The sequence below is a fragment of the Scyliorhinus torazame genome, chromosome 12 (genome assembly GCF_047496885.1).
Source record: "Scyliorhinus torazame isolate Kashiwa2021f chromosome 12, sScyTor2.1, whole genome shotgun sequence".
NCBI lineage: Eukaryota > Metazoa > Chordata > Chondrichthyes > Carcharhiniformes > Scyliorhinidae > Scyliorhinus > Scyliorhinus torazame.
The window spans coordinates 6806616-6818958 of record NC_092718.1 but is presented as its reverse complement, the minus strand read 5'-3'; the positions used below and the strand labels follow the sequence as shown (position 1 = coordinate 6818958).

The window sequence follows — 12343 nt, the reverse complement described above, 5'->3', positions numbered from 1 at the left end:
TGTCTGCGCTAATCGTGGTCGGGTCAAACCAAAAATTGCCGACTGTGCAAATCTTATTAGCATACTCACCTACTGTGAGCGTTGCGGGGGCTCTTGCTGACTTTGTCATTTTCCAGACACATTGATTTACTGGGTCAAATGCCAGGTTGTGGGAGTTCATGAAATCGATGCCCAAAATGTGTTCTGCTGTGTGGGGCTGATCGACCAAAACTATGGGGTGTTTTGTTGTAATGTTGCCAATTTGAATGGGTACAGGGGCTGTGATGTGTCCCTGTTGTGAGTGGCCTGTGAAGCTGCTGAGGGAGATTGTGGCTGTAGTGGGCCACGTGTCTTTTTGGAACATGGTGGAGGAATTAATTGTGGTGCGGGACCCTCCTGTGTCCCAGAGAAATTTGATGGGCTGTCCCCGTATTTTCGCTGCAACGACTGGTCGGCCGGCCCTATCCCAAAGGGTGTCGCAGACCCAGGTGGGGGAGCCCGAACACCGTCAGTCAGTTCCGTTCATGTCTGTCTTACACTATGTATGGGCTTTGTGCTGTTACTATTCAGAGTGCCTGCCTGCTGGGCTCTCTGTGGCTTTCGTGGGGCATTGCACTCTCGTGCAAAGTGACCTAATTGTCCACAGTTGTAACCATCCTGTGGTTTCTGTGGGGGGGCTGTTCATGCCTTTGTTCACCCATGCGGGGTTCTGGTGCGCTTTAACTGCTTGAATATCTGCCTCTGCCTGCTGTTCTTCGGATTTTCTAATCGCGGGTTTGTTGTGGACAGATTGCTCCCAGGGGCGGGACAACCTTTTTAAAACCCATTTTTCGTTGTGCGTTTCTTCCGAGGGGTCATAATTTGTACAAGCTTTTTGTCCTGCCTCTGTGGCATGGGAGATAAGGGTGCGGGTCCATTTGGCCATGTTGTCTGGGGACAAATGGGTGGGGTCTAAGTTTCCGAAAACGGCTGTAAAATGGATCCCCAGGCGTCCAGCAAACGCTGTGAGGTGTTCTGTTTTCCTCTGCCTGCACTTATTCAGGCCTTCTACTGGGTCACCTCTGTTATAACCGATCGCGTCGAGGATCGCGTGTGCATCTCTGCAAGGGTGCCTCCGCCTACATTCTGTGGGTCGGGAAGGGCTGCTACAACCGAAGGGTCTCAGCTTTAGCCTGTGAGCTTCACTTGTTCACGCTCATCCAGGCCGCACATGGTCGCCTGCTCCTTCAGTCTAGCAAAGAAGTGGTGGGGGTCTGAGGTGGGGGGGAACGGTGTGATCTTTTCGCACGCGTCCTGTAATTGGGTCATGGTTAAGGGGATGGTGTAAAGGAATTCTGCGTCTCCGTCCGATGTGACTGTGTGGTGGGTGGTTACTGGATTCATGGGTGCCTGATCTATCTGCTCTGTGGGGGGTTGGGGTGCTTTTCTCCTTTGGGGCTTTCCTTGCGCACATGTTCCCTGTACATATCTATGCTCGGTTTCATTTAGTTCTTGCCAATCAGGGCCGTCTTCCTCATCTAATTGGGATCTAAAGGTGCTTTGAAACCCATTTTGCACTGAAAGCAAAGACTGCAGTTCCGCAATCTGCTTCTGGCATTTTGCATGATCCACTGAGCTCTGTCTGTGCTCCGTGGTGGCAGCATGGAGTGCTCTTAACGCTGCTTTTAGATCGCTGCACTGCCTTTGCAATGCATCTACCTGTTTCTGTGTCTCTTACCAGGACTGCACGATGCGTGTCCTGATAGGCCTTATCGTATTGGGTTTGGAAGCTGCTCAGATGCGCTAGACAAGACTGGTGTGCCTTCTTGACATCATCCACCTCTCCGTCCTTTGCTGCCAACTTCCTTCTCAATTCTACATTCTCTCTCTCAACCTCACTAACATCGACCTTGCTCATTCGATGTCTCTCTTCTATCTCTTTGCGGAGCGTCCGAACGACCTCCTCTGTGCCTCGCAATTGTGCCAGACAGGACACGATTGCCATCGGCTTGCGAGCTTTCCCTAAGCTCTTCTTATGGATTTTGCTCAGGTTCTCCCTCCAAGTATGTCCAATACTCCCGGGACCTGTTTCCTCATTTGAACAAAAGTCACTCCAAAGGGGCCATCCCTTCCCTTTGAGATACCTTCTAATCTCAACTTCCCGAGCTGACCTACTCTGCTGCTGGTCGCTGCGACTACGAATTCTTGAGGGTTCATGAGGCGTTCCATTGCCTTCATTGCCATTTTTCCTATCTGAATGCTCTCTTTTAAAATTTGGAACGAGGGGTAATAAGGCGGTGTTGTAAACATGGGTACGGACGTCCGGTTGCGGCTATGCGGAGCCAAGCCGCACAATTCGGCAGCTCCCGCGATTACGGACTTTCGGGCTCGCTAGAGGAGCCCCAACGGAATTTCTTTTAGAGACAACCCGTGGGGAAGAGAAGAGAGAGGTCCCCTACCGACCTTTATGGACCGTACCCGAAGTGCAACGGCCAAAAAGCGGCATTGGAGCAGCGGGAGAAGCGAGGGAAAAAAAGCAAAATGGCGGCGGCCAGGGACAAAGAGGAGATGCAGGAAATTCATCAAGCGCTGCTTCGAGGAGCTGCGTAAGGAGATGGTGGCGCCTATGCTGGCGGTAATTGAAGGACTAGGGATAACCCAGAAGGCCCACGAGGTGAAGATCCAGGAGGTACAGAAAAGAGTGAGTGAGAATGAGGACGAGCTCTTGGGCCTGGCGGTGAGAGTGGAGCAGCACGAGGCGCTACACAAGACGTGGGTGGGAAGACTCGAAGACCTGGAGAACAGGTCGAGGAGAAATAATCTGAGGATCCTGGGTCTCCCAGAAGGAGTGGAGGGGGCCGATGCCGCGGCATACGCGGGCACGATGATCGGGGCGATGATGGGCGCGGAGGCCCCTTCGAGGGCGCTGGAGCTGGACGGGGCGCACCGGGTGCTGGCGAGGAAGCCCAAGGCAACTGAGCCGCCAAGGGCGATGGTGGTGAGATGGTGGTGGGCCAAGAAGGAGCGGAGCAGCAAGTGGGACAATGCAGAGATCAGAATATACCCGGACTGGAGCGCGGAGGTTGCCAAGCGGAGAGCGGGTTTCAACCGGGCCAAAGCGGTGCTGCATCGGAAAGGAGTGAAATTTGGAATGCTACAGCCAGCGCGACTGTGGGTCACATACAAGGGCCAACACTATTACTTTGAAACGCCTGAGGAGGCGTGGACCTTTGTACAAGCTGAAAAGTTGGACTCTAACTGAGGGTTTGTGAGGGTGGAGGGTGTTTGAGGGTTGAAGTATGATGGTTGTTGTACATAGGGGGTCAATCACGCGCAGGAAATGTTATATGGGCTGGGAGAGAGAGACTAGGCCGCGACAGGAGCTGCGCCAGAGGGGCGCAGGCTTTGGAAAGAGCGGTTTTTATTTCCCGCGCGCGGGAAGAAAGGCGGGAAGGGGAACGAAGGATTGATTGGGAGACTCCCACGCGGGGGGGACAAAGGGACGGAGGGGGAAGCCGGGGTCAGCAGGTGTCAGCTGACTTACGGGAGTGACATGGGGGAGCAAAAAAGCTAGACAGGGGTCTCGCGGGGGGAGGGGAGGGGGGGAGGGGGGGAAGGAGATGGCTAGTCGGCGGGGGGCGGGGGGGGGGGCGGGGTGAGAGCCCCTCCAATCCGGCTGATAACGTGGAACGTGAGGGGCCTGAACGGGCCGGTGAAGAGGGCCCGAGTGTTCGCGCACTTAAAGGGACTGAAGGCGGACGTGGCCATGCTCCAAGAGACACACCTGAAGGTGGCGGACCAGGTCAGGCTAAGAAGGGGATGGGTAGGACAGGTATTTCACTCGGGACTGGACGTGAAAAATAGAGGGGTGGCAATATTGGTGGGAAAGCGGGTGTCATTTGAGGCCAAGACTATTGTAGCGGACAATGGAGGGCGATATGTGATGGTGAGTGGTAGGTTGCAAGGGACGTGGGTGGTGTTGGTAAACGTATACGCCGCGAACTGGGATGATGCTGGATTCATGAAGCGCATGTTGGGGCGCATTCCGGACCTGGAGATAGGAGGCCTGATAATGGGAGGGGACTTCAATACGGTGCTGGACCCAGCACTGAACCGCTCCAGATCAAGGACGGGAAAGAGGCCGGCGGCGGCCAGGGTGGTCAGGGGGTTTATGGACCAGATGGGGGGAGTGGACCCATGGAGGTTTGCAAGACCGCAGGCCAGGGAATTTTCTTTCTTCTCCCACGTGCACAAGGCTTACTCCCGGATAGATTTCTTTGTTCTGGGCAGGGCGCTTATCCCGAGGGTGGAGGGGACGGAGTATTCGGCCATAGCCGTTTCGGACCACGCCCCGCACTGGGTGGAAATGGGGCTGGGAGAGGAGAGGGACCAACGCCCGTTGTGGCGGCTGGATGTGGGACTGCTGGCGGACGAGGTGGTGTGTGGGAAGGTGAGGGGGTGTATCGAAAGGTACTTGGAGGCCAACGACAACGGGGAGGTGCGGGTGGGGGTGGTATGGGAGGCGTTGAAGGCGGTGATCAGGGGAGAGCTAATCTCCATCAGGGCTCATAGGGAGAAGACAGAGGGCATGGAAAGGGAGAGGTTAGTGGGGGAGATTTTGAGAGTGGACAGGAGATAGGCAGAGGCCCCGGAGGAAAGATTACTTGGGGAAAGACAACGGCTCCAGACGGAGTTTGACCTGTTGACCACGGGGAAGGCGGAGGCACAGTGGAGGAAGGCGCAGGGGGCGACCTACGAGTACGGGGAAAAGGCTGGTCGGATGCTGGCACACCAGCTCCGTAAGAGGACGGCAGCGAGGGAAATAGGGGGAATCAAAGATGGAAGGGGAGCCACGGTTCGGAGTGTAACGAAAATAAACAAGGTATTCAAGGCCTTTTATGAAGAGCTGTACAGATCCCAGTCGTCAGGGAGGGAAGAGGGGATGAGACGATTCCTAGACCAACTGAGGTTCCTGAGGGTGGAGGAGCAAGAGGTGGCTGGTATGGGGGCACCAATCGGGTTGGAGGAGCTGAGCAAGGGTTTGGGGAGTATGCAGGCGGGGAAGGCCCTGGGGCCGGACGGGTTCCCGGTGGAGTTCTACAGAAAGTACGTAGACCTGTTGGCCCCGCTACTAGTGAGGACCTTTAACGAGGCAAGAGAGGAGGGGACCCTGCCCCCGACAATGTCGGAGGCGACAATTTCCTTGATTCTAAAGCGAGACAAGGACCCATTGCAATGTGGATCGTACAGGCCGATCTCGCTCCTCAATGTGGACGCTAAGTTATTGGCAAAAGTGCTAGCCACGAGGATTGAGGATTGTGTCCCGGGGGTGATTCATGAGGACCAGACGGGATTCGTAAAGGGCAGACAATTAAACACTAATGTGCGGCGGCTCTTAAACGTGATAATGATGCCATCGGAGGAGGGAGAGGCGGAGATAGTGGCTGCCATGGACGCAGAAAAGGCCTTTGACCGAGTAGAGTGGGAGTATCTCTGGGAGGTGGTGCATAGGTTTGGGTTCGAGGGAGGGTTTATCAGCTGGGTTAAGCTCCTTTACAGAGCCCCGGTGGCGAGTGTAGTGACGAACCGGCGGAGGTCGGAGTACTTTCGGCTGTACCGAGGAACGAGGCAGGGGTGCCCCCTGTCCCCCCTGTTGTTTGCATTGGCGATCAAACCCTTGGCCATGTCATTGAGGGAGTCTAATAAATGGAGGGAGGTGGTCCGAGGGGGAGAAGAGCATCGGGTGTCGCTATACGCGGATGACCTGTTGCCGTACGTGGCGGATCCAATGGAGGGGATGGTGGAGGTCATGCAGACTCTTAGGGAGTTTGGGGAGTTCTCGGGCTATAAGCTCAATGTAGGGAAGAGTGAGCTTTTTGTATTACAGGCAGGGGACCAAGAAAGAGGGATAGGGGACCTACCGCTGAGGAGGGCGGTGGGGAGTTTTCGGTTTCTGGGGATCCAGATAGCCAGGAGTTGGGGGGCCCTACATAAACTGAATCTGACGAGGTTGGTGGACCAAATGGAGGAGGACCTCAAAAGATGGGACATGTTACCGCTCTCGCTGGCGGGTAGAGTGCAGTCGGTCAAAATGGTGGTCCTTCCGAGGTTTTTGTTTATGTTTCAGTTCCTTCCCATCGTGATCACCAAGGGCTTTTTCAAGAGATAGGTAGGAGTATCATGGGGGTTTGTGTGGGCGAATAAGACCCCGAGGGTAAGGAGAGGGTTCCTGGAACGGTTCCGAGGAGGGTTGGCGCTGCCAAACCTAGGGAGCTACTACTGGGCAGCAAATGTGGCGATGATCCGCAAGTGGGTTATGGAGGGAGAAGGGGCGGCATGGAAGAGGATGGAGATGGCGTCCTGTAAAGGAACAAGTTTGGGGGCGTTGGTGACGGCACCGCTGCCGTTCTCGCCAGCAAAGTGTACCACGAGCCCGGTGGTGGCGGCAACGTTAAGGATCTGGGGCCAGTGGAGACGGCACAGGGGTGCAGTGGGAGCCTCGGTGTGGTCCCCGATCAGGGGTAACCACCGGTTTGTCCCGGTTTGTTCCAGGGCTGGCATCGGGCGGGGATTAGAAGAATGGGGGACATTTGCGAGCCTAGGGGCACTGGAGGAGAAGTTTGAGCTACCCCCGGGAAATGCATTTAGATATATGCAGGTGAGGGCTTTTGTGAGGCGACAGGTCAGGGAATTCCCGTTGCTCCCGGCAAGAAATTCAAGACAGGGTGATCTCGGGTGTATGGGTCGGGGAGGGCAAGGTGTCGGCAATACACCAAGAGATGAAAGAAGAGGGGGAAGCGCTAGCAGAAGAGTTGAAGGGCAAATGGGAGGAGGAGCTGGGGGAGAAGGTCGAGGAAGGTCTGTGGGCTGATGCCCTAGGTAGGGTTAATTCCTCCTCCTCGTGTGCCAGGCTCAGCCTGATACAATTTAAGGTGGTCCACAGAGCGCACTTGACGGGGGCGAGGTTGAGTAGGTTCTTTGGGGTCGAGGACAGATGTGGAAGGTGTTCAGGAAGTCCGGCGAACCATGTCCATATGTTTTGGTCATGCCCGGCACTGGAGGGGTTCTGGAGAGGAGTGGCGGGAGCAATATCTCAGGTGGTGAAAGTCCGGGTCAAGCCAAGCTGGGGGCTAGCAATATTCGGAGTAGTGGACGAACCGGGAGTGCAGGAGGCGAAAGAGGCCGGCATTCTGGCCTTTGCGTCCCTAGTAGCCCGGCGAAGGATCTTGTTAATGTGGAAGGAGGCGAAGCCCCCCAGCCTGGAGGCCTGGATAAACGATATGGCTGGGTTCATAAAGCTGGAGAGGATTAAGTTCGCCTTGAGAGGGTTTGCGCAGGGGTTCTACAGGCGGTGGCAACCGTTCCTAGACTATCTCGCGGAGCGTTAGAGGAAGGTCGGTCAGCAGCAGCAGCAACCCTGGGGGGGGAGGGGGGAGGTGGGGGGGGAATGGGGGAATGCTTGGGGGGATGGAGGAGCAGGAGATAACATGAAGGGTGGGGGAAACTGGCATGTGCAGGAGAGAGCCAGTGTATAAAGCTATGTAAATATACCATTTTGCCATGTATGTATCTTGCTCAGTGCGATTTCGTGTTATTTTGTTACCGGGGGGTGGGGGGGGATTATTGTTTGTAAGGGGAAAAAATTGCGTTGCTAAACAACTTTAATTAAAACAAATTTTAAAAAAAAAATAAACATGGGTACGGTGTTCGCTATTTTCCGGAATACAAACTACCGACAGTTTTTCGCAACAAAATCTATCAGTTTTACCTTATAGCCTGTTAGTTACGCATGTATTAACACGCTTCCGAATTCTGAGGATTGATCAGAACTGCTTGAACACTTGTGAATGTTTCTGTTCCCAATTGGACTCTCAATTCAAATTTTGGGTTCTCTCGGAGTGGTTAGGCCACTTCTAAGTCGGGTCCCGTCAGATGTTACCAGTAAATGTTGCTAACTTATGGTTGGTTCTTAATTTGGCTCTATTTAATCATGTCCCGGCGGAGTCGCCAGTAAATGTTGCTCGTTGTGTCTTTACTTAATTTGCTCTGTTTTATAACCTTTGCTCTAGAGTCGCCAGATATCTTTATGATACCACCACGAGGTTCAAGTTCAAGTACTGATCAATAACTCAATACACCAGTTCGTAAGTTTCACATCTAAACACATTTATTATACACAGTCAATCACTACTCATGTATAAAACTCTACTTACTAGACTATCTCTAACACTTAAAGGCCTATACTTAGCTTTGGAACTGGCCCATAAGGTCAGGGGAACAAATGGCCTTTTGTTCGATTGTGAGTCTGCAGGCTTCAAAGCTGGTCTAGACTGGTAGCTAGGAGCACCTATCTCGTAGCGTGCATTGACTGGAGACTTACTTGGTTGGTGCAGCTACTAGGCAGGTCACGGTCAAGGGTTGTTTCGAGCTGCTGAGAGGCCCTGCCAAGAAGGACGAATTGAACTTGGGGGCTCTATTTTATAGTCCCCAGGGGCTTCGCGCCCTTTTGGGCGGACCCCGTACTTGGTTCCAAGTGATTGGACTACGTTCCGATCACTTGGATCGATTTCTCCAATACTGGAGCTGTTCCCTGATCGCTGAGCGGTTCCTAAGTGTCCGTTGGCCTTCCTTTGTCTTGGCTCCTGCTGGCGCCGAGGAGTCTGGCTTGGCCTTGTTTATCTTAACTGTTTCCAATTGTTCCCGGGGATCGCTCATCAATATGTAGATGGTTGTTAGTTTCAGTGCTGTCTGGGTTCCTGCAAGTTCTGATATACAGGAAACTTTGCACCTGCTTGTTTTTCCTGCGTTTGACTGAATTTCCCTGCATTCTTAGCGGGTCTCCATTTTAAAGTTAGGAAGTGGCTAACGCAGGTGGCTACAACGTAGCGTTGGCTGCTTGAGGGCTCAGCTGCAGGCGATCACGCTTGATGCGGAGATCCATCGTTTAAAAATCTTGCTCACTAAATTGATGCACTATCAATTACCACAAAGACGAGAACAGTGGAACAATCGAGGCTTTATTGAGCAAGTTGTTGTGCCTCCTGTAGCTGGAACCAGAACGGCTGCAGCACAGAAGAGCACACACATTTATACGCCGCCTACTGGGCAGAGCCAGCAGGCAGGGATTTACCCTTGTACCTCTAATATACGGGCAGTGCCGTAATACATGTAATATACTACTAGTGGTGACTACCACAACGTGCGCATCTTTGGACTGTGGGATGAAACCGGAGCACCCGGAGGAAACCCACGCAAACACGGGGAGAAAGTGCAAATTCCACACAATCAGCTATTTTGTCCCTCGCTTCCCTCAGTAACCTGGGATAGATCCCATCCGAACCTGGGGACTTGTCCACCTTAATACCTTTTAGAATACACAAAACTTCCCCCTTCCTTATGCCGACTTGACCTAGAGTATTAAACATCCATCCTTAAAAATCCGTCATGTCCCTCTCCTTGGTGAATACCGACACAAAGTATTCATTAAGAATCTCACCCACTTCCTCTGACTCCAGGCATAAATGCCCTCTTTTGTCTTTGAGTGGGACAATCCTTTCTCTAGTTACCCTCTTGCTCCTTATATACGAATAAAAGGCTTTGGGATTTTCCTTAACCCTGTTAGCCAAAGATATTTCATGACCCCTTTTAGCCCTCTTTATTGCGCGTTTGAGATTTGTCCTACTTTCCCGATATTCCTCCAAAGCTTCATCAGTTTTAAGTCGCCTAGATCTTATGTATGCTTCTTTTTTCATCTTAGCTAGTCTCACAATTCCACCCGTCTTCCATGGTTCCCTAATCTTGCCATTTCTATCCCTCATTTTAACAGGGACATGTCTGTCCTGCACTCTAATCAACCTTACCCTTAAACAGCTGCTCCCAATCCAATTCCCTAGCTCCTGCCGAATTTTGTTATACTTGGCCTTTCCGCAATTTAGCACTCTTCCTTTAGGACCACTCTCGTCTTTGTCCATGAGTATTCTAAATCTTGCAGAATTGTGATCGCTATTCCCAAAGTAATCACCAACTGAAACTTCAACCACCTGGCCGGGATCATTTCCCAATACCAGGTCCAGTATGGCCCCTTCCTGAGTTGGACTATTTACATACTGCTCTAAAAAACTCTCCTGGATGCTCCTTACAAATTCTGCTCCATCTACGTCTCCAACACTACATGAGTCCCATTCAATGTTGGGGAAGTTAAAATCTCCCATCACAACCACCCTATTGCTCCTACATTTTTCTATAATCTGTCTACATATTTGTACCTCGACTTCACGCTCGCTTTTGGGAGGCCTGTAGTAAAGTCCCAACAATGTTACTGCACCCTTCCTATTTCTTAGCTCTACCCATATTGCCTCAGTGCTCGAATCCTCCATCGTGCCCTCCTTAATCACAGCTGTGATATCATCTCTGACCAGTAATGCAACTCCTCCACCCCTTTTATCTCCCTCTCTATCCCTCCTGAAGCATCTATACCCTGGGATATTTAGTTGCCTGTGTTGCCCTTCCCTCAACCAAGTCTCCGTAATACCAGTAACATTATATTCCCAGGTATTAATCCAAGCCCTAATTTCATCTGCCTTACCTGTTACACTTCTCGCATTGAAACAAATGCACCTCAGACCACCTGTCCCTTTGCGTTCATCATCTCTTCCCTGTCTACTCTTCCCCTTAGTCACATTGAGTTTATTATCTAGTACCTTACTGGCTTTAGTTGCTGCCCGTTTACTGACCTCTAACTTCCTAATCTGGTTCCCATCCCCCTGCCACATTAGCTTCAAATCTCCCCAACAGTGTTAGCAAAAGCACCGCCTAGGACATTGGTTCCAGTCCTGCCCAGGTGTAGACCAACCGATTTGTAATGATCCCACCGCCCCCAGAACCGGTTCCAATGTCCCCAAAATTATCTCCTAACTCCCTAAATTCTGATTGTAGGACCTCATCCCGTTTTTTACCTATATCGTTGGTGCCTTTATGCACCACGACAACTGGCTGTTCACCCTCCCCCTTCAGTATGTCCTGCAGCCGATCTGAGACATCCCTGACCCGAGCACCCGGGAGGCAACATACCATTCGGGAGTCTCGTTTTCGACCATAGAAACGCCTGTCTACTCCCCTTACGATTGAATCCCCTATGACTATAGCCCTGCCAGTCTTTTTCCCGCCCTTCTGTGCAGCAGAGCCAGCCACGGTGCCATGAGCCTGGCTACTACTGCCTTCCCCTGGTGAGTCATCTCCCCCAACAGTATCCAAAACTGTATACCTGTTTAGGAGGGAGATGACCGCAGAGGACACCTGCACTGCCTTGCTGCTCTTTCTCTGCCTTTTGGTCACCCATTCCCTGTCTCCCTCACCAACCCTAATCTGCGGTGTGACCAACTCACTGAACGTGCTACCCACGACCTCCTCAGCATCGCGGATGCTCCAAAGTGAGTCCATCCGCAGCTCCAGAGCTGTCATGCTGTCTAACAGGATCTGCAGCTGGACACACTTCCCGCACATGAAGGAGTCAGGGGCACCGGCCGCGTCCCTGAACTCCCACATTGAGCACGAGGAGCATAACACGGGTCTGGGATCTCCTGCCATTTTTACACTTTACCTTAACTGATTACAAATATAATATCAAATAATGAATAAGTGAAAGGAATAAGGATTTTACTTACCAATCACAATACTTACCAACCCACGAAGAGTTAAATTTCTCCCAGCTACTTACCTTCCCGACAGACCCCTGGCCACTGCTCCCGCCAAAAATCCTTTTTTAAAAAAAATAATTTTTATTAAGGTTTTCATAAAATATCAATAACAAAATGAAAAAAGAACCCAACAGGGCTAAGTACAAAACACAGTCCAGAAAAGCAACCCTCCATACCCCCCTCCCCCCTGTACATAAATAATAAATTAACATTAACACCCTGACCTAACACAACAGGTATATACACCCCCTCAGACCCTCCAGTGTAAATAACAAAAACAATAATAAAGTAATCCCCCCCCCCCGAGCTGCTGCTGCTGACCAATGTCTATCGTTCTGCCAGGAAGTCTAAGAATGGTTGCCACCACCTAAAGAACCCTTGTACCGACCCTCTCAAGGCGAATTTCACCCTCTCCAATTTAATGAACGCTGCCATATCGCTGATCCAGGCTTCCACGCTTGGGGGCCTCGCATCCTTCCACTGAAGAAGAATCCTTCGCCGGGCTACCAGGGACGCAAAGGCCAGAATACCGGCCTCTTTCGCCTCCTGCACTCCCGGTTCCTCTGCCACCCCAAATATTGCGAGCCCCCAGCCCGGCTTGACCCTGGATCCTACCACCCTCGACACCGTCCTCGCTATGCCCTTCCAAAATTCCTCCAGCGCTGGGCATGCCCAGAACATATGGGTGT

The 12343-nt window shown here is 52.1% G+C and overlaps 1 protein-coding gene across 2 annotated transcripts in view; it reads left to right on the top strand.

Annotated features, from left to right (window-relative positions):
• tipin (timeless interacting protein) overlaps window positions 1-12343 on the top strand; it is an 89780-nt gene that overhangs the window by 8019 nt on the left and 69418 nt on the right. Inside the window, exon 2 of one of the 2 annotated variants that reach the window (XM_072470353.1) lies at window positions 8028-8102. The exons of the other annotated variant lie outside the window; for it this stretch is intronic. The gene's annotated coding sequence lies outside the window, so the exon portion shown is untranslated. The remainder of the gene's footprint in view (window positions 1-8027; window positions 8103-12343) is intronic. 2 annotated transcript variants of the gene reach the window in all.